Source organism: Equus przewalskii, chromosome 1, assembly GCF_037783145.1.
Source record: "Equus przewalskii isolate Varuska chromosome 1, EquPr2, whole genome shotgun sequence".
Lineage (NCBI taxonomy): Eukaryota > Metazoa > Chordata > Mammalia > Perissodactyla > Equidae > Equus > Equus przewalskii.
Window position 1 is genome coordinate 99,705,359 of NC_091831.1, and position 24,586 is coordinate 99,729,944.

The 24,586-nt window shown below is 42.6% G+C and overlaps 1 long non-coding RNA gene across 6 annotated transcripts in view; it reads left to right on the top strand.

Annotated features, from left to right (window-relative positions):
* Positions 1-24,586, top strand: part of LOC103562241 (uncharacterized) — a 224,079-nt gene that overhangs the window by 67,985 nt on the left and 131,508 nt on the right. For all 6 annotated transcript variants that reach the window (XR_011539853.1, XR_011539870.1, XR_011539854.1 and 3 more), the window contains exon 7: positions 22,838-22,972. This is a non-coding gene — a long non-coding RNA (uncharacterized lncRNA). The remainder of the gene's footprint in view (positions 1-22,837; positions 22,973-24,586) is intronic.

A 24,586-nucleotide genomic window follows, 5' to 3' on the forward strand; every position in this document is an offset into this window, starting at 1 on the left:
CCACAGATGTTCCAGCTCGGGGGCACTTTCTGGAATGACCTCTCCAGGAGACTCTGCCAGTGGTGGAGGAGAAGATTACCCGTGGTCTAATGATTATTCCTCAATCAATAGCTTAGGAGGCAGAATATTAAGATTCTGTGTCCTGTGTTTCAAGTTACAGAAACTGCATGAAAATTGCAAGAGCTGAAGCATCATTTTGGAGCATCTTTATTCTCTCGACTTTCAGCCCTCGGTGGGCAGAGAAAAATTCCTTTTGAATGTGTCCCTAAGTTTAAATTGTAAAGAGACAGAAAGCAAAGCTGAAGTTCCATAGAGGGAACAGACATAGAAATGTTTGTGCCCATGCATCCTTACTCTGCCCCACATAGCACACCTGTGCAGCATCGCCTGGCCCCACTGGGCTCTGGTCAGCTCTGTCTTTTCCTCATAATTCTGCTGGTGGGCAGGGAAGTGACACCCTATCTTCAGTCTGCAGTGTGCTCCCCTCCAGTGATGCTTCGAGTTTTTGCCCATTTCCAAGGCTTGGCCCAAATGCTGGACTTAGCAAGCCTAAGGCTCTTGTTTTTGTATTTCTCTTACGATACTTGGTGTTGGCTGCCTTGTCCCATTGCTTTTGCTATTTTGAAGACATGGACTCTCTTTGAGTTGGGTCCCAAGCTCCTTGATCAGTGTCATGCACACGGAGGCAAAGCCCTCCACCCCAGGCTCTGAGTGGCCATCTCTCGCCCACGCTTGCCTCCAGCAGGTTGGGACAGCAGCTGGTCTGTGTGCTTCTGTTGGTCACACCTGTGGCAAGTGATGCACCTCTTACAGGTTGGTGGCATGACAAAGGCAGTGGCCTGGAGTGAGAATTTTTCACTCACGACAATGACAATAGCAATCTGTTCTGAGTGCCTCCTCTGTATCAAGTATAGTTGTCAGTGCTAACAAGAATCTTCTCTCATTGAATTTTCTAGACAAACCTATGGGGTAGGTGGGAAGAGGCACTCTTCAGTGCTGAGCAATCAGGTTACAGAGGTGAAATTAATTTCCAAAGCTGGACTCTGAACTGGCGAGGTCAGGGCTGCCTGACAGCAGAGCCCTTGCTGTCCTGGCTTCCAGTTCTAAAACGCTTGCTTGTCTAGAATTTGGGTTCCAAGTGATGTGGAAGCTTAAGATCAAAGGTCCATTGATGATCTATTGATTTTTTTAATGATGTGTGAGATTTGGGTTAGAGTTTTGTGCACGGATGGGAGCTCATTCCAACCTGGGTTCCTGGTCACCTCTTTAACCCTGGCCTACAAAGAATGAAACTTTCCACAACTCGTTGAGTCCAGTTGTGCCCCAGACTATCATTTCTGTTGGACGTACTAACAAATATTCAAAGTTTGGTTTGTATGATAGGCAAGGAAGCAAACATTTTCTATTTTTTCTAAGCTTATGTTTTCCCTCTTAAAAGTTCTTTGATGATTTTGCTGTTATAGGTGAAGGAGTCATTTCCCATCTGATGGACACAGCAATGTACTAGAGTGTTTTGTCCTCTAAATCCAGAAAAAACTGATGTGTGATTTCCAAACTGCCAAAGCAGGTGCTTATACTCGGGTCTACGAATAATTGGTTGGTATAAATTCATGGATAAATGTTCCTGACACATAAACAATTCCAGCTTCATAGTAAAGCACACAATAGTAGCTTCAGGGGAGTTGCATATTGATGTGTTTGACTGAAATAAAGCCAAGAAACATGAAACAACCAACATGTGTACACACACTGGCAGACACTGCAGTAACTACTTAGTACTTACTGGTACAGGTTTCTCCCGCTCTCCAAAAATTCGCTTTACACTGCTTTGCTTTTACGAAAGACTTACTTTTACGAAATTACCTATTTTTGCTAACTTGAAATCCAAAGAGGATTTTTGCTTTTATGAAAAAAGGTGAAAAGCCAAAATAGCGTTCAGCATTTGTTTTACAGTGAGCTGTTATAGAGGCTAAGCAGTCAAGGATATTGTCACATTTCAAGCCTTCCACATAAGCTACATCAGCCACAGCAGACAATGAACCTCGACCTTCGACATCAAGGCAGGCAGACATAGGGGTAGATGTTAGTGATCTGCCTCCCCTGATGGATTCAGACGATGATGTTACTGGATGACCCTCTTCCTCTTTCTCCTCCACCCTGGTTTCCTGTACCTCCCACCACCCCAACCTCCAACGACTCAGCCTAACCCACCATCATCAACATCACCACCTCTCAGCCTTCCAGTGTGCTCGCTGTCTTACCCGTTCTGGTAAGTGAAACAACACTGTATCTATATGATTTCTACTTTATATAGGCTGTATATTATATCATTCCTGCTTTCACTATATGGTAGTGATATTTTAGGTTTTTTGTGTTACTTGGGATGATTTGGTAGTTTATTTTTTGGGTCTTGGAATACTCAAAAACTTTTCCCACCTAAATTAATGGTAATGTCGTCTTCATTCTATGGCATTTTGGTTTACGAAAGCTTTCATAGGAGCGCTGTGCTTTCAAATAGTGGGGGAAACCTATAGTAATAATAAGATCTTGATTAGCAAAGTAGGACATCTTACCAGAAAGTGCACAGCTCTTGAACCCCTCCCACACTTCCAGGGTTGTATGCCATAAGCAGGACTTTTGGGTAAGAGGGCAATCTGAGAACACATATTTAATTTCTCCCCTCCCTGACTTCCACTGGAAAATACAATGGAAGCTGCCTCAGTGCTGTAGTGTGTCATACACATTCTGGAAACTTTGAGGAATTTCTGCTGGATTGCTATTCCTGGACTGAGTCGTCGTCTGGGATTCCCCTTGCTGAAAGAAACAGCTTGCTTGGGAGGAGAGTGGGAGGTGAGAGATCTCAATGAAACTCTCTTAGTACAAGCCCGAGACGCCATATCTGCAAGTCCACAATGTGTTGAAAAAACAGTTCTTTTCAAAATTGGTACCAAAATGGATTTGGCCACAAAATCTAATCTAATCTGAACTGTGATGGATAATAGTTATGATATAATGAACACACGAGAAACAATTCCCACAGAAGAAATGGTGAAAATGATGGCTTAATTGTTGCCGTGGACAACATGCACTTCTCTGTGAGCAGGAGGTGATGGCTGTTTACTCAATTAGAGGCTGTTTAGACAGAAGCTCATGCTAACCCAGAGCAAGGACCCAGGAAGAAGTTTGAATAGTTATCTTTCATGGTGCTGGTTCTTCACCTGAGCATTTGTCCCCAACTCATCATTGATGTCCAACTCCACCCTGGTCATGACAAGAACCCCCAGATGACACGTACACTTCTTGGTGCAGAGCTAGAGGCATTTAGCCTAGTGTGAGTCAGTATGAGTTTGAAGTTCTACTGAGCGATTCCTTAGAAAAAGTACTAGAGGGTGTGTACTTATCCCCAAATTCATGGCATTGTGTACATAAAATGTATACAGCTTTTTATATGTTAATCACACCTCAATGAGGTCTTTAAAAAACACTACAGTATTTATGGTCTATATCACATTATTTCAACAACCAATCTGTTATAATATACATTAACTATGAAAAAACTCTGTATTATTTTCTACTTTACCCCACTTACTGGGACTCACTTCCTATGTACTTGATTTCAAGGTGCTGCCTGAAACCTGCCTGGGGTGTTCCGTGATGCGTATGCAGTGGGCATGCTCAGTGCTCTGCTCAGAACCCAGGGATCTGTTTTTATAGTTTCATTTTCGTATGCTTTCACACCCCAAGGCCAGCACCGCAGGCCCTTTCTTGGAGGACTGCCTTCAGGCTCCTGGAGTCCACTTTGTGCCTGCATAGTTGGAAGTGCTGAAAATACCTGGGAGTTTATGCCTTATCTTCCCTCTCCCTCGTCCTTAACCAGGGACTGACTGGATGCTCCAGCTTCCTTGTCTCAGGTGGCACATCTTGGAGGTGGAACTTGCACTCCACCGTCGCCCTGCATGATAATTTCCTGTTATGACAACCTCCCTTCTCCTGCCTCTACCCTTCTAAATTCTGGATTCTGAAACACGGCTGGCCCCAAGGGAGGCAGAAAAGGGATCGAAGATCTGTGTCCTCTTCCTTGGAGGGACTAGGGCTAGCAGACTGTAGGCCACCGAGCCTTTGAAGGAGACTCATCTTGATCTCACTCTTACTGCCTGGAAGTTTACCAGCCACACGGCCTGGGAGCCACAGGAGGTGTGTGTTTCCAGTCAGTACTGGATGTGGATGGCCATACAGGGAATGGCTGACAACTATTGGGGACAACTTTTCCAGATGATGAGTGGATGCTCTGACCTGGCTGATTCCTGGTTGCTGCCAAAATACAGACAAGAGTTTCTGGAGCACCCAGCCTGCAACAGAAAGTCTCAGGCTGGCCTTGAGGACCCAGAAATACCAAAGATTATCTGTGAACTCTTCCTGAAAAACTGGAATGTTTTCTAGCTGTCTTAGATATAGAATCATCTCAGGAATGAGGGGATTGTGGTTTCACAGAATTGGCAGTGAGCAACGATGCATAGAAGACATATAAATAAGGTTAAACAATTATTATCAATATAATTATAAAACTGCTCAAACAACACAAATTATCCTTAAAGAATAGATAATGTTAAATATATTGGGGCTGGCCCTATAGCTGACTGGTTGAAGTTCTGTGCACTCTACTTTGGTGGCCTGGGTTTATGGGTTCGGATGGTGGGTGCAGACCTACTCCACTCATCAGCCATGCTTTGGAGGCATCCCACATACAAAGTGGAGGAAGATTGGCAGGGATGTTAACTCAGGGCTAGTCTTCCTCAAGCAAAAATAAAAAGAGGAGTGTCAGCAACGGATGTTAGCTCAGAGCATGTCTTCCTCACCAAAAAACCCCCCAAAACAAACAAACAAACAAAAGAATAGATAATGTTAAATATGTTAAAGAGTATGCATCTAAAATTCTAGACTATTGAAACAAAACCTGGAAAATTATGAAAGCAAGCAAGAAAAAAGAAAAGGCAGCCTAACTATCATTGCTCACAAGGTAGGACTTATAGATGGATGCAGTTTAATTTTTGACATTGACAATTAGAGAAAAAGGAATTCAAATACATATATATATTTAAATTATTTTGGGGGGGTCACATTGGTTTATAATGTTGTATAAATTTCAGGTGTATGTCATCATATTTTGTCTTCTGGAATAGCCAAAGCAATCTGAGAAAAAAGAACAAAGCCAGAGGTGTCACACTCCCTGAATTCAAAATATACAACAAAGCTATAGTAATCAAAACAGCATGGTGCTGGCAGAAAATAAGACACACGGATCAATGGAACAGAACTGAGAGCCCAGAAATAAAACCACATATCTATGAACAGCTAATCTTTGACAAAGGAGCCAAGAACATACAATGGAGAAAGGAAAGTCTCTTCAATAAATGGTGTTGAGAAAACTGGATAGCCACATGCAAAAGAATGAAAGTGGACCATTATTTTACACCATGCACAAAAATTAACTCAAAGTGGATTAAAGATTTGAATGTAAGACCTGAAACTATAAAACTCCTAAAACATAGGCAGTATGCTCTTTGACATCAGTCTTAGCAGTGTCTTTTTGAATATCGTGTCTCCTTAGGCAAAAGAAACGAAAGAAAAAAATAAACAAATGGACTACACCAGACTAAAAGGCTTCTGCAAGGCGAAGGAACCTATCAACAAAATGAAAAGATGACATATCAACTGGGAGAAAATATTTGCATATGTGATCAGATATGATCACATATCTGATAAGGAGTTAATTTCCAAAATATGTAAAGAACTCATACAACTCAAAAACAGAAAAAGAACAACCTGGTCAAAAAATGGGCAGAAGATATGAACAGACATTTTTCCAAAGAAGATACACAATTTTTAAAAATTAAATCATTTGTAGAACAGAAACAGATGTAACTTTAAAATCAGTAGAGAGAAGAAAACATACCATTTGGCATAGAAAAAAAATGGAAAAGCAGAAGGACGAAAAAAAAAAGCATGAGGCAAAATGACAGAAGTGCAGTCATATTTTATGATAATAAATTGGTCATAAAACAAAATCCAATGAAGCTATGTGTTACTTTAGAGACACACCTAAAAATTACATATTAAAGTTAAAATTGGAACAAATGACAAAAATAGATGTGAAAAATACAAAGAAAAAAAGCACAGATGGCATTTTTAATATTAGACAAAATAGATTTTGGACAAAAAACATTAAGTGGAACAAGGAACTAAAAAGTACAAGCCACAATAAACATTTAGAAATCATTTACTTTGCTATGATGAATACCAATATAAAAATATAAAATAATAATAAAGATATAAGAAAAAGGCAAATATTTAGTAGCAATAAGAGATCTAAATGCATCATTCATCTCTAATAAGCAAGAAAAAATTATATACAAAATATTTGAATAAATGATTTATTTAATTATAAATTAATAAGATTAGTTAATAAAATTAATATAAAAAATAAAATTAATAAATTAATAAGGTTGATTTAACAGATATAAATTAAATTTTATCTCCTACAGGATAAAAACATATTTTTGCAGGGGCTGGCCCCGTGGCCGAGTGGTTAAGTTCGCGCGCTCCGCTGCAGGCGGCCCAGTGTTTCGTTGGTTCGAATCCTGGGCGCGGACATGGCACTGCTCATCAAACCACGCTGAGGCAGCGTCCCACATGCCGCAACTAGAAGGATCCACAACGAAGAATATACAACTATGTACCGGGGGGCTTTGGGGAGAAAAAGGAAAAAATAAAATCTCTATATATATTTAAAAAAAAACATATTTTTGCAAACTGCCATCAAAATTTTAAGAAAAATTGATATTATTCCAGGCAACAAATGAAACTTCAGTATGTTAAAAATGGGCTTTTCAGTGATTCCACTGAAAAAATTAGAAATTAAATAACTTTTAAAAGTGTCGTCATTGAAAATGGTAGAGTAGGGAGCTCTGAGGATCCCTCCTTCCACTGAAGATGGAACTAGCTGCCCCAAACTGGCAGAATCAACTTTGTCAGAACTCTGGAATCTAATAAAAAACTTAGGACAATCGGGGGAGTGCTTAATGAAGAAGGAAGCAGCTCAGTTTTGGTGAGACCATTATGGTGTTCTTACTTACCCACGTAAATCCCCCGTTCCCCATCTCAGCAGCTGCCATGAAGGTTCCACCAGCATAGATATCTGGTGTGGCTTGCTGATGTCAGAATGGACAGCATGGGCTTTGTTTGTTCTTAAAGAATAGTGGCTGTGCATTTTGACCCGTCTGGTGGCACCCTCAGGGATCAGCTCAGGGTCTTGCCTTTGTTTCATCCTCTTGGGATGAAGCATCTCTCAGGACTGCACTTGCCTCCTGGATGGTGGTTGTCAAAAGCATTTACTGGCATATACTACCTGAAGCCACCTTGGACTAGGGACAATGGGTGGGCAAGCAGCTGACAACCTGAAAAGTCAGAGAAGTAAGAGACTGAAGAAGGAGATACATTGGGTGGATAAGGGCTTTGGAAAGCTCCTGGGTATACTTGGGGAACCAGAAGGCACTGTGCATGCCCAGGGCTAGAGGTATGCTCAGAAAAGACCTAAGGAGACCCCTAAGCATGCACATCTGGCTGATCTTTAGGCTCTGTGAAGCAGGAAGTGAAAGTTAACGCAGACTCGTAAACAGTCTGGCTAAGCATTGAAGGACTACGACAACTCTGAAGCCATCTGCTGGGAGATGGCTGGGAAAAGCCTGGGAGAGTATTTAGTTTTTTCTTTTTGACTTCAGGTGTTTAGGAAAATCTCTGTCAAATCACTAGCTGACTACTAATCTAATAGAATAGAAACTTCAACGACAATACCCAGCAAAAAATACAGTTTTTACAACAATAGTTTAAAAAAATCACTAAACAACCAACTATACACTATTACAAGCAATAACAATAAACGTTGGGGAGTGGGCAGAATCTAATTACCACATTCTAATATTCAAAATGTCCAGTTTTCAACAAAAAACGATGAGATATGCAAAGAAACAAGAAAGTATGGCCCATGCCAGGAAAAAAAAATTCAGACACTGTCCCTGAGGAAGCCCAGAGAAGGGCCTTACTGGACAAAGATTTTAAACTTAAATCAACTGTCTTAAGAATGCTGAAAGACCTAATAGAAACCAGGAGAATGATGCTTCTCTGAACAGAGGATATCAATAAAGAAATAGAAATTATAAAAAGAAACTAAATAGAAATTCTGCAGTTTTAAAGTACTATAACTGAAATGAAAATTCACTAGAAGGTTTCAACAACAGATTTGAGGGGTGGGAGAAAGAATCCGCTAACTTGAAGATAAGTTAATTAGAATTATCCAGTCTGAGGAGCAAAAGAAAACAGAATAAAGAAAAATGGATGGAGACTAAGAGATCTGTGAGATACCGTCAGACATAATGACGTATGTACTATGGGAGTCCCAGAGGAGAGGAGAGAAAGAAGCAGAATGTTAGAACAAATAAAGGCCAGAAACTTCTCAAATTTAGTGAAAGATATGAATCTACACATTCAAGAAACTTCAAGTGGGATAAAGTCAGAGACCCAAGGGCACACAATGTGTAAATTTGTAATTTGTAACAATAACAACATAATGGGGAGGGGGGTGGAACAGAACTGTGTAGGAGTAGCTTTTTTCTATGTTAGTGAAAATAACTTAGCATTGATTCAAACCAGAGTGTTATAAATTTAGGATATTAATTGTAATCTATAGGGTAAAATAGGGGAAAATAACTAAAAAATTATACATAAAAAATGAGGGAATGAAAATCAAAGTGAAAGAAGGCAGTAATGAAGGAACTGAAGGACAAGAAGGTATGACATATAGAAAACAAATAGTAAAGTGGCAGAAGTAAATCATTATCAGCAATTACTTTAAATTAAAATGGGTTAAACTCTCAAATTAAAATGTAGAAAATAGAAGAATGGATCTAATGTTGCTTACAAGAGATTCACTTTAGCTACAAAGACGTAAATAGTTTAAAAGTGGGAGGATGAAAGATATTCCATGCAAATGGTAACCAAAGGAGAGTTGGGGTGTTTATACTAATATCAGACAAAATAGACTAAGCAAAAAATTGTTACAACAGACAAAGCAGGACAATATATATTGATTAAAGGGTCAACCTATCAGGAAGATATGACAATTATAAATGTATATGCACCCCAAAACAGAGCCCTACAACATATGAAGCAAAAATGGACAGAATTGCTGAGACACACAGACAGTTGTACAATAATAGTTGGATACTTAAATACCTTACTTTCAATAATAAGCAGAATATCTAGATGGAAGATTAGTAAGGAATAGAAGAATTGAACAACATTGTAAACCAACTAGACCTAACAGACATATACAAAACACTCCACTCAATAACACTGGAATACACTCGTCTCAAGTGCACAAGGAACGTTCTCCAGGAGAGACTGTATGTTAGGCCACAAAACAAGACTCAATAAATTTAAAAAAAAATTGAAATAATACAAAGTATCCTCTCCAACCACAACGGAATGAAACTTAGAAATCAGTAACAGAAGAAAACTGGAAAATTAAAAAAATCGTGGAAATTAACACACTCAAACAACCAATGGGTCAAAGAAGAAATTACAAATGAAATTAGCAAATGCTTTGAGATGAATGGAATGAAAACACAACAGAAGAAATTTTAAATTAAAAAAAAAATCTCCCCTAAGACTGTAATATGTAGCCAGAACTGAAAACTGTTGAACTAGAAAATCTATTGGCTAATCTCACAAACAGGAGAGACAGCACAAACATACCAAGGTAGGAATAAGAAAGGAAATGCTCCTCAGATAGAAAAGGGGCTTTAAAATGATTATAAGAAACATGTACAATTGTGATAATATTTTTGGCATCTTAATAAAATGTATTATTTTGAGACAAATATAATATGACTGAAATGATCTCAAGGAATTCAATAAATACAGACTCTAAGGCAAAGAATTAAAAATTTTCAAGGTATTTAAATCTTCAAAACTAGATAGATATATGAATAAATTCTTACAAATTTCAAAAAACACATCATTCTTCTGTTAACTATTCTTGTCTTTAAAAAAATCAGACAAAAATTGGGGAAAAATAATGTTATAGAAAAATATTGCTTATAAACAAAGATACACAATCTTAAACAAAATACCGACATTTCAATATTTTGAAATGACTAAAGAGGATTTTTACTAGGAAATGCATAATGATTTAATGTTCATATCAACAGAGCACACAATAGCAAAAAGTAGTCATTTCAATAGATGCCAAAAATTGTTTGATAAAATTGAGCATCCTTATCTTATAAATTTTAGAAAATTAGGAATGGATACTTACGTGATAAAGAGTTTTCCCATGAAATATCCTGCATTGAAGCTTGTCAGTGGAGCATTAGTAATATTCCCATTGAATTCGGTAACATAAGAAAGTGTTTTGAAAATAGTGAGTATGAAGCAATTACTTTACTAGGGGAATGGAGCGGGGTGTAGGGGAAGAGAAACAATAATAATCCAAAAAAATTCCAAGCCAGGAGGAACGAGACTTTACTCTCTCTCTACTACTCTCACTACAGCTAGAGCCCCTGGTACTACAGCCCAACTGTGTGTCCTTGAATTTCCCATTTGTCCTTGACTTCAGACCAGTCCAAACATTTGTAGGGGCTAAGACATGAGTATAAAAGAAGGCCCACATATTATTTGACAAAATGTAAATTATGAACCAAACTAACAAACTATTTATTAATGCTCTGTCTTAGTTTAATATATATATCTTCATGTTGACCTGGAAGGCTAGTTTCAAATTTAGAGTTCTCAGACTCTTGATCTTTGCATGTCAGGACATGGGGGCACAGGGAGAGATGGCCCCTGGTGTAACTGCCCCTTTTCTTCTCACCCCAATCTTCATCCTATGCTGCAAGGAGCCTGCATGCCCACGTGTAGATGACCCAGCCGATGAACCCAAGCTTTAGCCATACCTTCCTCTCTTGTCCTGTGGACACCCCTTGGGCCCAGGTGTGTTCACACTGGCAGTGTGGTCTATCCTTAGGACAGCGGAACTGGGGAAGATGTTCACGTTGGCCATGGAAGTGGGCTTGGAGACACTTTACCCAGAGTGTGGTCCAGAAGTGGAAAGGGGACTCAGGCTCCAGGCTGCATGTTGCCTTGTCCCTATAGACTCCTTGCAGTGTGCTTTCTCCATCCATGCCCTTCCGCAGAATTATGGATTTGTGTTCTGAGCCTCCATTATGACTTTGGCAAGTCTTCTGATCTCTAAGATTCAGCTTATTTGTGGGAAGATTAGTACCTGTCTTACCTGTCAGAGTTACTGTGATGATCAATAAACTCATTGTATATGACAACATTTGTGAAATGTTCCAGCTCTATACGATCTGATGGGATTGTTATCCTTTATGGGCACTTCCCTGGTTGTTGCACCAAGGAACGGTCTGTTGTAGGATTTGCTCATGGCCTGATGTTCTCTCAAAAGGCAAGACAATTTTCCTAGCTTTCTATGCTCTTCTATAGCTCTATTTCTGAAACATTTTAAAAAACCACTAAAAAGTGGATCTTTCAGTATCTTCCAAACCATTTGGGGGGATGATTTCTATACGTTGGTTATTCATTCATCATAAGGTTTCTGTCACCAGGATGTTGATGGGCTCTTCCTGGTTAAGATCTCTTCTTAACCCCCAAGGGAACTGTGGTCAACTCAGGATTTTGTAGGGTCATGCAAAAGGACTGGTGGAAAATAAGTGAACTCACACTCTGGATGAGTTATACACATTTACTAATGGTTAACTGAAGCAAAATACATAAAATGTTGATACAGGTACAGCATGGGTGTAGTAAAACTGACAATTCTTCCTCTGGAAGTTAATAATGAAGCCAGATGTGCCCAAGGGAACATCTCTTTCTTAGTCTGGTTCATTTCCTTTTGTCATTTTGTTCAGTGCCTTTTCAAATTGGGATACAATTACAAATAGCAAAATACACAGTTTGATGAATTTTGTCAGATGTGTTTGATACCCATGTAAGCAATCAAGATATGGAGCATTTCCATCACCCTAGACCAGGATTTCTTAACCTCTGTGCTATTGACATGTGGGGCTGGACCATTCTTTGCTGTGGGGAGCTCTTCTGTGCATTGTAGGATAGTTAACAGCATCTGTGGACTAGATTCCAGAAGCACGACAATCAAAGTGTCTCTAGATGTTGCTAAATGTTCCCTGGGGGACAAAATCACCCTCACTTAGAACCATTGAATGTTCCATTCATGAACCATTGAATGCACCACTGAATGCCATAGAATGTTCCTTTCTAGTCCTTTCTAATCACCCCGCCTCCCTCCCAGAGGTAACTACTTTCTGATTTCTATCTCTGTAGATTTGTTTTGCCTGTCCTTGAACTTTACATAATTCAAAGCGCACAGTATGTACTCTTTTGTGTCTGGTATCTTTTGCTCAACATGTCTGTGAGATTCATCTTTGTCATCGTGCCTATCAGTTCCATTGAATCAATACACCACAAGTTGTTATCCATTCTCCTGTTGATGGACATTTGGGTTGTTTCCAGTGTTTGGGTATTATGCACAGAGCAGCAGTGAACATTCTTGTACAAGTCCTTGTGTAAACATGTGTTTTCATTTTTCTTGGGAACATATCTAAGTCATATGGTAGGTGAATGTTTAACTCCATAAGAAACTGCCAAACCATTTTCAAAAAATGTATCATTTTACACTCCCACCAGCAGTGCACCGAGAGTCGCATTTGCTCCACATTCTCCCCAACTCTTGATGTCATCTTTTTAATGTTACCATTCTAGTGGGGGTAGAAGTGTCATCATTGTGGTTCTAATTTGCATTTTCCTGATGACTAATGATATTGAGTGTCTTTTAATGTGTTTATTTCAAATACGTATATCTGATGAAAGATTGCGTCTAGAATATATAAAGAACTCTTAGAAATCAATAATTAAAAGACAACCTAATGAAAATGGGCAAAAGACGAACAGACACTTCACAAAAGAAGATAATATGAATATCGTATCTTTGTTTTGGTATCTTTTTCTGATTCACACTTGTCACTTCTGCACTGGACTTTGATCTTTAACAACAGAGCGTAATACGTGCCAAGCATATTTCTAAACACTTGACAATGTTAACTCACTTATTCCTCAATATTAACCTATTTAATTCTCAAAACAACCTTATAAGGCATTATTATCCCCATTTTACAGAGGAGGAAACAAACATAGTGAGGCCGGTGTACTTGCTAAAAATCAGCTGGTCAATGGAGAATCCAAATTCTAGCCCAGGCAGCCTGGCTTCAAGCTCTTAACCATTCTCTGTGCTTCTCATTACGAGGTGAATGCTATAAGGGATCTCAATCTCCCTGCTGAAATTTTTCGAAATGAAATTTCAAAATTTTACAAGTACAGGGGCATTGGGTTCAGATACCCAGAATGCAGGATCTATTTTCATAGCTGTTTCTATTACTGATTGCTGTTTTGCAAATTTTCATCATGGTGGTACCTTGGAAGTTGGGACTTTGATGCCCCAGTGAGAGGGAAGGTGTTTTTCAAGTCCCTTCTAACTGTGGTGCTTCTTGTGGTACTGAAAAAGGGTTTCTAGTCATCTTTTAGGAAAAAAAGAAAAAGGAAAAAAGAGGAGACCCTCTGCTCTGAGAGCTGCCTGGAAAAGATTTGTTCACTCTAACTCAAGACCTTTCCTCCATGGCATTTCCAATATCCCTATAAATCTCCCCATCTACCGGCCCCACCACATACACATTGTGTCAGCAGGAGTAGAGGAAGTTAAAACCTACCTTTGTCCACAGAATACTGGCTCATTTTTCCAGACCCATTGCATGGGTGACATAAACACCACTTTATTTGAAACTACTGGGACTTTCCTAATATTAACAGAAAAAGATTTTATGAGTAAGACTCTTATCTATATTCTTACTCTTTTGAATTTCCCTCATTTTAATACAGCAATATTTAAATTTGCACTTAGGAAAGATTATGTATATATTTATATAAATAAACATATGTTTGTGTATAATATGTTTGTAGTATTCATACAAGTGCAGGGAACTTTATCCATCCAATTAATTCAACAGACATTTGTGAGTATTTGCTAGGTACCAGGCACTGTGGGGAGAAACCAATGGAGCATAATTTAGCTCCTGTCATCAAGAAGGTGGAAACGTGGTCAGATACGTTAAATGTCAATTACGATAGAGTTTCAAAAGTTCTTTACCGGTGAGGGAGGTAGCAGGGAGAGCTTCACCGTGGGTGTGGTGGGAATAGCCCTTCATGATGCAGACCTCCAGCTGGACACTCTGTGCTGCAGGGGAATTTCAAGGCACTTGTTGGATTTAGAATAATGGCAAATAGGCAGGCATGAGGCAGTGACACAGGTACGTGGGAGAGCACAGTTAAAAGCCTGGAGCAAGTTGTCCAGTTTGTTTTCACACAAGTTGAGAGCTCGTGAGATACAGGACTGGGGCTGACAGCGTGGAGGGCCCTGAGTGTCACTGGACAGAGGACTATTCCATGGTAGACATTCAGAGACCATTCCTACCATCTCCAGACAGTAGGAGATGAGAAGTAGAACTAGGTCTTGCATATCCTCCAGGATCACCTTTTTTCGAGGCCTCATGTGAATATTACAAAGTCTTGAAAATTCAAAGGTAATTAACATGCCATTTACAATACTTACAATGGAGATCCTCTCCAAATAGGCATATTCTCTAGTTATAAAGAAAAACATGGAGAAGTTCCTCAGCTTCCTTCTTCTGACATGGTCTTTTTTTGACTTTTGGCTTATGTTTTGACTTTTCATTCAATATTTTGGAGAAAGTGTTGGCATCTGAGATTTTTCAAAAAACAAACACTGCCATGCAAGTGGAATGGTCCAGGAATTGGGTTTTGTGTTCAGGACAGCTTCCAAAAGGGCCCATACTTCCCAAAATCCTATCATCTTGAAGGGCAAGTTGATTCTGCATAAGATGTTGTAATTTAGTAAAATGAAATGTGCCTTGGAGTAACTGGTGACTCAAAATTATGAACAGCTGAAATAGTTCCCTCCCTGTCCTAAAGGGCCAGCATGTGCCATGCCAAATGGCCTGGGTGTCAGCCTCATACAAGGTATCATTTTCAGCTCACAGAACATTGCAATCTAAAGGGACATTGTGAGAATTCCCTCAAGTATCATGATACACAGAGAATGGCTATGGTGGCAAACCTGTATTCTCCAACCTCCACTCTACAGCTCGCTGGAGAAGTTGGTGCCCTTTAAGATGAGGCTCTTCATTAAGTCATCTGGGCTACTTCTTCCAAGGACCGTCAGAGTGAAAACACAGTCTGGAAGGTGGCACTTTCTCTCTACCGAAGCAGAGGGCTCATTGTGTAAAATGCTCTGTTCTCCCCATTCATCCGGAGAGCTAGGCAGCCCACACACTTCATTGGCTCACAGTAGAAGCTCTCACCACTGTAGTGGGCTCGGTGGGCTCAAGAACACATACCTCTTAACGTGGAGACCTCTTACCATGGAGATCACATTTTGGAGTTGTAGGAGAGACATGCATCCATAACCACATATGACATTTACCAAAGTGGTAGGAACTAGATGCTGCGAGAGCAGAGGGCCTGAGATGATGAAATTTGGCCAAGAGAGCTGGGAAATGCCTCCATGTTGAAATTTTGACAGCTGAGCTTGGATTCAGAGCAAGACCTGGTTTTTGTTAGATGAAGGAGGAGCATTCCAGGTAGAGGGCACACCCAGCCTGTGAGAGGATACAGAGTGTCCTGAGTTTAGGGGATGTGAGTCAGGAGGCAGGGAGAACTGAAAGATGAAGTTGGTAAGGTTGCCTAGGGCCATATTGGCAGAGGTCTTGTCCTCTGTGAAAAAGGAGTTAGGCCCAATCTTGCAAGTCTTGGGGAGACATTGAATATGCTATGCAGGGAAATATAATGAGATCAGTGTTTTGGATAGACACTGGCAGCAGAGAATAGGGGCTGGGGCTCATGGCAGGGGCTGGGAATAAGAAATTACTCTGGGAATATATTTAAGTGGTCATTAGACGTTCTTCAGTGTTGGGTGGTGTGAAGAACATGGGTTCTGACCCCTGACTTCTTGGGTTTGAATGTTGGCTCTGTTACTTACTATCTGCATATTCTTGTGCAAGTTATCTAGCCTCTATGTGCCTTGATTTCATTATCTACAAAATGGGCAGAATAGCAGCAACTGGAGCATCACTTCTCAAACTGAAATATGCTTGTTAAGATGCAGATTCTCATTTAGTTGGCCTATCGTGGAGCTTGAGATTCTGCATCTCTCATAAACCCCCAGATGATGGTGATGCTGCAAATTCACAGACCATACTGTGAGTGGCAAGGCTTTTAATGGTTGTTTTGAAGATTATATGAGTAAACACATCAAGAGACACCAAGAGTAGCATCTGGGATAATAATAAGTAGCCATTATTATGATTCACAAGGAAGACTAAAAATATGTCTCAGTGTTTGCTTTACGAGTGCTTTATCCACTAGAAAGTTCTCTAAAGATAATTACTCAGTACATAGACTTCCCTTCTGGCCAGCTACCTGGAGCTGTTAGTGTGGCTCCCTTTTGGAGAGGGAATCCAAGCCACCGACAACGATGGGTGATACAATTCAGCCACAGGGAAAGTAGCTCCACAATTAACAAAAGTATCACTCCAGCTCTTCCAGGCCCTCCATGAAGTTAGGAGACGGGACCTAGTCTTTCCTCTCTGTGTCGGACGTGGGGTTTTCACATGCAAAGAACTCTAGGAAGAGATGGGTTGACGGTTGAGGACCCTTCAAACTCTTGGGTTTGGACTCAACAGATCAAGGACCTTGAGCTGCTTCTACCCTTTTGCTTTGCAGGAATTTTAGCTGCAACTTCCAATGGAGGTGGGACGGGCTACGCTTGCTAGCTTTCTGTTAAGAGTAAGGAGGACCAGGGGTGAAAATGCATGTGCTTGAATTATGCAGAGAAATTAGAAAAATGGGCAAATGAGACTGGATCACAAAGAACAAATCAGTCAGGTAAACTTTGTAAGTACTTAAATTTTATTCTCAAAAGTGAGGGTATGGCCAGCAAAAAATAAAGGCTCTAATCTAACCCCCTCTTTTTCCCTCCCCCACCAAATCATCCTCATCCCCAAACGCATCAGCTCGTCCCTCTCTGTGAAGAATAAGCTCCCTGTGGAGTGTGAAGAGTGCCTCTCCAGTGGATGCTCAACAAAGGAACATCTCAAGCATTGTGTTAAAAGGCATTCACATATGAGAAGGAAAGAGGTTTATTTTAAGCAGAAATTCTCTGATGTGTAGGAATTTGATTCTGTATCAAAAGCCAGATAGCTGAAAAGGAGAAGTCCACCTAAGAAAAGCTGTGGCTGGCTCTAGAGATTCATGCCACAGATCCTTTCTCTGTGGTATTTCTGATATGGGTAAGCAAAAGGGAAATAGGAATTACCCAGGCTTGAGGCTTTGGCTTGTTTTTTAATCCCTCACTGGAAAACTGTGGTTACTTAGCTGTATTACCTGGACCACGTACCCAAGCCTTAGTGTGAACAGTTGCATAACGCATGAGATTAAAAGAAAGAGTCCCTGTGAAAGTTCCTAGTGTGCCTGGCGCATTCTAGGCACTCCAAAAATGTTTGTTGAATGAATGAATGAATGAATGGATGGATGGATGGATAAACAGATGAAGCTTTACAAGCAGCATTTTGTTTAGGTAAAACCCCGTTTATCTTTTAAGGCTAATTTTAATTTCCACTTTCTCCAAGAAGCCATTTCCGTTTTCCCTGCCAACCTTGCTAGATTTGGTGTGAAGCCCATCACCACATTGCATCCATAGTGATAAGGGCAACTCCTCATTCAGCGTATATGCCAGCCATGGTGCCATGTGCTTTGAATACATTAATGTTTCTTACTCAAGGCTAGCAATTGGTAAGTCCAGTGTCCCCAGGCTCAGCTCTAGATGAGTCCAAAGAATGAAGAGCACCTTGGAGCCTTTGCTTGGAGTTGTAGGGCCCACATGCACCCTAGGCTGCAAACTCCTGGAGGTCAGGTGCTTTGCTGCCCTCTGTGTGTCCTCTGTTGCTCCTTGCCCAATCCTCTGGGCAGACCAGATAAGAGGAAGCAGGGCCCTGAGGGCATGGGAGGTTATCTTTTGGTCTGTATACGTAGTTTATACTTGTGATTTGGGGAAGGAAACTTCCATTTTAGCCTCATGTAGACCCCACACTTCTTGTGCTCCACGCAACAGGCATGAAGCCCAGGGGGCCGTTTGGGTTCCAACCTGTCCTTATGAAGAGACTTTTCATACTGAAATTTCTCACTCTTGCCATCCTTCCATAAGATAAATAGCACGCTTAAAGGAGAGGGGCTGGCCAAGGAGGAGTGTAAAGCAACCTTGGAAGACCTTGACCCCTTGTCTCCTGGTTAAAACTTGTTTAGAGTGTGGCAAATCTTACTTTCACTCTAAAAAAGAAAAATAACAGAGAGCTTGCTAAGGCTCATGAACTTTCTTTTTCTTATTTACAAGAAATCCTTGCTGCATCCATTTTCCTCATTGTATCCTTGTCCTTCCTCAATGCATTTCCTCACTCTTCAGTTCGCAAGGAGAACTTTACCACTAGCACCTCTCGCTTATTTGCTTCTGTCCCGCCTTTGCCCACGACATCTCTCAAAGCCACTCTGTTAAAGGCCTTGACTCAATTTCCAACCTTTCTTTCTTGGAACTCCCTCCTCTCTCTTCTTCTGTGGTCCTTCTTGTTCTCCCTGTCCTGCTCTGCTCTTCTAAGCCAACATCCTTGTCCTCTAAGAGATGGACTTCTCCAGAATGACTGCCTCCGTGCCCTAGCCACCCTTCTCTCCTAGGCTCATCTCACACATGCCCATGGTGCTCTTTGAATTACGTCAGTTCCCCCCAACGTGTTCCTTCCTGCTTGCGTGAGTTCAAGCCCTGTATCTCCAGGTGCTTTCACCTGGTTGGACAAACTCAGCACCCCCAAATTAACTCATGGCATGCACTCCTCAGATCTTCTCTTCTGTCTGCGTCCTTTAGTTCCACAAGTGGAACAACTGTCTACCATTTCCCAAAGCCAATTACCAAATCAAAATATCTTTCAAATATTTGCTAGTCTATAGCAAATCTATAGGTCAGCTGTCTGAAAATGTGCATCCTCGCTGGAGGGAGAGAGGAAGACACTGTCCCTGCCCTCAAGAAGCTCACAGTCTAGCAGGGGCAGCAGACATGCCAGCCCGTGTGGCCAGAACACCAGGACCTGCATGGTGGACCAGAACGTGGCCGGAAAAGGGGAGGCAAGGAGAGCAAACATTCGCCGTCCGGGCGAGGCCTCTTCAACGAGGGGGCATAGCAGTTAGTCGAGATGAAATTTGCAAATGCAATTTTCAGCATTGGCCTGGGCTGTATGGGAATTGAAGTGTTCCTTCCCGTGCAGAGGTTTGCCTGATGGGTGAGGCCGGGGTGCTGTGGTTTGGCTCACCAAGAAAGTCAGGAGTGGAGAGTGGAGAGAAAGAAAGAGGCAGTTTCGCTTCTGCCGTTTCCCCGTCTGGATCTAGGGTCCCAAGTCCTGCTTCAGGAGGATAGGTTTTTTCTTTTTTTTAACTGTAGAGCTACTCTCAGCTCTGAGGGAGCTGCTTGGGGTCAAATTTACCACTTCTGGCAACCTAATGACACCTTTGAAATGGCTATTTCTGTGGGCATACCTTTCCCACACTTCTCAGTTTAGTGAATGCAGAAGAAAATGAGTCTGTTTTTTCTTAAAAAAAAAATTCAACTTCTTTTCCAAGAGAGGTCTCTGGAGGACTTGAAGACCAAGCCTCCCATTTTACAGACAAGGACATTGAGGCCCACGAACATGGTGTCCCTTGCTTGGATCAGGCACATGGCCAGTGACTGGGCAAAGCTGGGGCTCAGAAGGCAGCTCCCTCCATCCCCATCCAGATTACTTTTTATGGCTGGGCCAGTGACTAGGGGCGCTAAGCATATGCTGTGTGTTGACCCTGTACCACTGGCTGTACGTGGGATGGCTGACGGGATGGGGCCCTTCTGCCCCGTCCAGCTAGACTGGAAGCTGGGAGAACACCTAACTAACTAAAACCGGAGGCAGAGTTTGGTCTGAGAAAAGGTCTGAGAAAAGATCAGCGCGGGTGATGTGTACTCAGAGAAGGAAATCGCTTCTCCTCACATAGGGGAAGCTTCTGGACTATTAACAGACCCCATTTATTGAGCCCTTATCATGAACTCAGTGTAGGCCAAGCAAGGGACATATATAATCCTTATACCACCCCTGTGAAAGGTGGACCACATTTGCTTTACAGAAGAGGAAACTGAGGCACAGAGTGGAGCTGTGTAGTTAGTCAGTTTCAGAACTGAGGTTCAAATCTAAAACTTGTCTCTCACCCGCAGACACTTTGCCCTCTCGGACAGAGGGAGCACCAGAGGGCCTGGCCTGCTACACCTCCCATCTTCACTCCTAGTCCCTCTTTCTCGAGAAAGTTCTCACTCGTCCTCTCAACTCATCCCTTCCTTCCTGTCTTCATGCGGTTTCTGCCAGGTGGCTGGCCACTCTGTTTCTCTTTCCCTTTGATGCCTCTGCCTGCAACAATCAGGGACACCGAGACTGTCTCTGGGCCAAGTCTTTGAGGCCTTTTCCTTGTCCTCAGGCTCTTGATTTTCCAATGGTAGTTCATCCTGTTGGGTCCTCCCTTTTTGAGGCCCTGCCTGTGACTTCTGCCATGCTGCTCTGCTCAGCCCTTATGTGCACAGGGCACTCGGCAATTTACATGATACTTCTGCCTCCGTCACGTCAATTGTGAACTCTTGTCTCCAAACTCCCTTCGTGGTTTCACCATTTGGTCCACATTCCTACCAGGTGATGATCCTGTTCTCCTGTCCTCAACAGATTGGGCTGTGGTGGGCATTGGATCCCAAAGGGGGTACGGAATCTGTCAGGTGGCCACAGGTGCTCAGAGCCTCTCCCTGGAGAATTGGACTTGAGAAATACAGAGAGCGTGGTTAGAGGTTGCCATGCGCTGCGGTCTGCGAGGGCAGAGATTGCACCCGGACCTCCCCAAGGCTGCCCACATGGAAAGCAGCAGCCGTGAAAGAAGGCAGATCCTCTGCACAGAAGGCAGCTGAAGTTGCAGGCAAAGGGGGCCTCGGAGAAGACCTGCAAGCCCAGAGGGAGAGAGATGGAGAGGATGAGACTGCTCTTATGGTTTCTACTCTCTGTTCTGTGATAGTCTCCTTTCTGCCTAAAAGGAAGCCTTCTTTGCAAGCTGTTTTTCTGGTTTCTTTTTCTATTACTGCATTAAACCCTCCCCAAGGCCCCGTGTTTTCCCTGCTTTGTCATTTATCCTAGCACACTGAATTCTCTGTATGCCCCTGGGTGGGGGCATGTTATTCATCCCGGATCCTCAGGCATTTGTAGGTCCTCAGTGGCGGCTTTTGACTGGTGGCTGCTGGGTCCTCCCCGTGGGAGAGCATTTTTGCCTATTGAGACCCAGTTCCATCAGGGAACTATTATCAGCTGATGGTTACCCAGCCTGACCATTACATGTTGCCAAGAGAAGGCAATAGTGTCTCAGATGGGGCCGTCTTTTTCCCCTTCATTCTAGAAAAAGGAGGCGCATGCGTAAGACTCCCATGGGTTTGGGCTGTCAGGAGGTCTTCCACTTGGATGGCCAGAGAGGTGCTTTTCCCAAGTTTGCGCAGCTTAGCAGGGGTAGGCCTGGCTTGGGGGGCTTGGCCAGACAGAGAGGGCAGTCAGAACAGGCACTGGTTGCAGAGCCAGGAGGGTGGGCAAATTAGGACCTGTGGGGGATGTTTTGTATCATTTGGAAATCAAGGTGGGGAGAGAGATGGCTTCCAGAAGAAGGCGCCTTACATTTTTCGTAAGACCAACTCTTGAGGCTCTGCCCTGTGCTCAGGGGCACCACCAGAGGCCTCCCAGGTGGCAGCCTTCTTGTGACTGATGGCTACGTGTGGGAGAGGAGAGGAGAAAGGCTCTTGGAACTCAGGCTGTGGGAGGGGCAGAGATGAGGGGCCGAGTTGGCACAAGAGGCAGCAGCATGCTGGCCTCTGGTTGTCAGGAAATTGGAGGAAAGAAGAGGGTAGAGGGAGGAAGACCCTGGAAAAAGATTGACAGCGCAGCCAGGACAGGAAATTGGGAAAAAGTTCTGCGCGGAAAATATCCCAGGAAGGGTTGACAACAAACGTCTCTGTCGTGGTGAGGAGGGCAGAACCCTAAACCTTCTTGGAGGCTTTGATGGAGCAGATCAGAGGCAAACCCTGAGCTGAAAGTGCAAAGGTGGAGACCGTGAGGCAGCAGAAGACGTGCAGCGTGGCGGGCGGGGGTGGGAGGCGGGCCAGGTCTTCGAACTTTCTGGTTCTATCTGCAGGATTCTGGAACATATCAAGTCTGACTGACAATTTCTTTGCATGGATTTGAACAAAAATAATAAAAAAAAAAACCCCAAAACATTTATAACTCTTAAGATCTGTGATCTCTGTCGTGATAGGCATCCTTGAACCTGGGGCAGAAGCTGTCACTACGTACCAGAATCATTTGTAACTGGCATCTTAAGGTTTTAATCCAAAAGAAGCAAGGAAAGCCTTTGCCTTTTTAAGATGCCAACTTTTCCCTCATTTCATAGGAACTTACTTCCTCAGCCCTGTTGTCAGAGCAGGGGAATCAATTTCTTGTAAGTTTCTGCATACACAGTCTTGCCCCTCTTCCAACAGGGTTCATTCGTAACACTGCTGAGGGACCTGCTTCCAACACTACGGCTGCTCCTCCTCCAACTTTTTTGTTCCTATCCTTGGTGCAAAGAGACAGTTGCTGCTTGGGCACTGTTTGTACTCCGGGAAAAGCAAAAGGTAATTGAATCAAGCTATTCAAATATCTTTCACTATTAAATCTAAATTCTCTTTTTCTTTACTGAAAATATTCTAATCAACAAAACCTTAAGACTTCAGTATATACGTTTATGTAGCTCATAGCAAATATCAGAGAGATTTATGAAAGGAATGGTCATTCCCAAAACCTCCCCTTTGGGATCCCAGCTTCTCTCCATCACCTGCTAATTCGGAGATGGGGAGGCTGCTCCCTGGCTTGGGTTGGTCCCTATGAGGTGGATAGATTTTCCTTAGATCTTCCTGTTCCTGCCTCTTCACGATTAGACTGTGAACTCCTTGGGGGCAGGGTCAGACCCACTTCCCATCCCCGTACCTGGCCCATAATGAGTCCTCAATAAATGTTGGTGGAATGAAAATGCTTTGAAAATTCCATAAGTTTTAGGCTTGAAACTCCAGTTTCTTGCTTCAGACCACGTACATTTTTAAATATAAAGTTTTAAAGTGAAGAGCAGCATTTGGCCCTGACCGTGGGGCGTGGTGCTGGTGCGCTGTGCTGCAGTGGCGGCTCTGAGAATCCCCAAGTGGAGGGAGGGAGGCCAGGCTGAGGCCCCACAGGGAAGTGTTCTCAGAGTCTGGGTGCTGGGTTGTAGGGGAACCCAGAGATCATCAAGATCCCAAGCCCTCTACATTAGAGGAAAGGGGACCCAGAGTTGGTGATTTTCATTTTTTTTTCTTAGATACTATGGCAAAAATAAAATTTCCAACACACCTTGGAGTATTTTGCATGCTAAGCCCTACATATTGTGCAAAGGAAGATCCAGGCTGGAGAGTTCCTTCTTTTTCAAACTCTTTTGTGTACACCTAAGGTTTCATCACCTTCCTTGTTCAGAAGAAGATGAGGAGGCACAGGATCTCTGAGTTAGTGTTATCAGGCCATTAGGGGTTGAGCTGATTCCTTCCTTTGGCTCATCTGGATATAGAAACAATCCTGAGAGATGCGTATGGCAGTGCGCTTGGGAGAAAGCTGCGTGAGTTCTCTTCTAGAAAGGCTGCTGCAGGTGTCTGACTCGAGAGGACCCAGAATCTGAAAGCTGGACCTCCTCCCCCAGGCCTCAGCATGGGAGGCCTTGAGCTGAGCGCTGATTATCTTATCTGCTCATAACCAGCAGCAGCTTCTGCTGCTCGCTTTGAGGACTCCTTACCATTTGCTTGGAAGAACTTCTACAGAACCTTTCACCCAAGTGGGCAGGAGGAAGGCTCTGGCTACTGAGTGTTTTATGATGGGGTGAGACACCCAGCGTCAGACCACAGAGGCCCAAGGTTGATAAGAGGACCTACACTCATCCTCAAAGTCAAGTTCATAGGACAAGACACTTAAGGTCCCACTTCCATGACATTTTGCCTTGGAAAGAGCAGGTCACGAACAGAGGTGTAGGGAGTGGGGTGCATCAGCCTTGGGGAGTTGGGACTCATCCAAAAGAGTACCTTCTTCCAGGACTCTTCATTCTGACTCCACCTCCCTCTGTTCTATTCCTACTACACCTTTATGCCAAAAGCATCTCCATCAATGGCCTGGGTCACAGGGTTCCCTGGACCTGGAGGCCATCCCAGAGTTGGGTGACCAGAGAGCCAGGA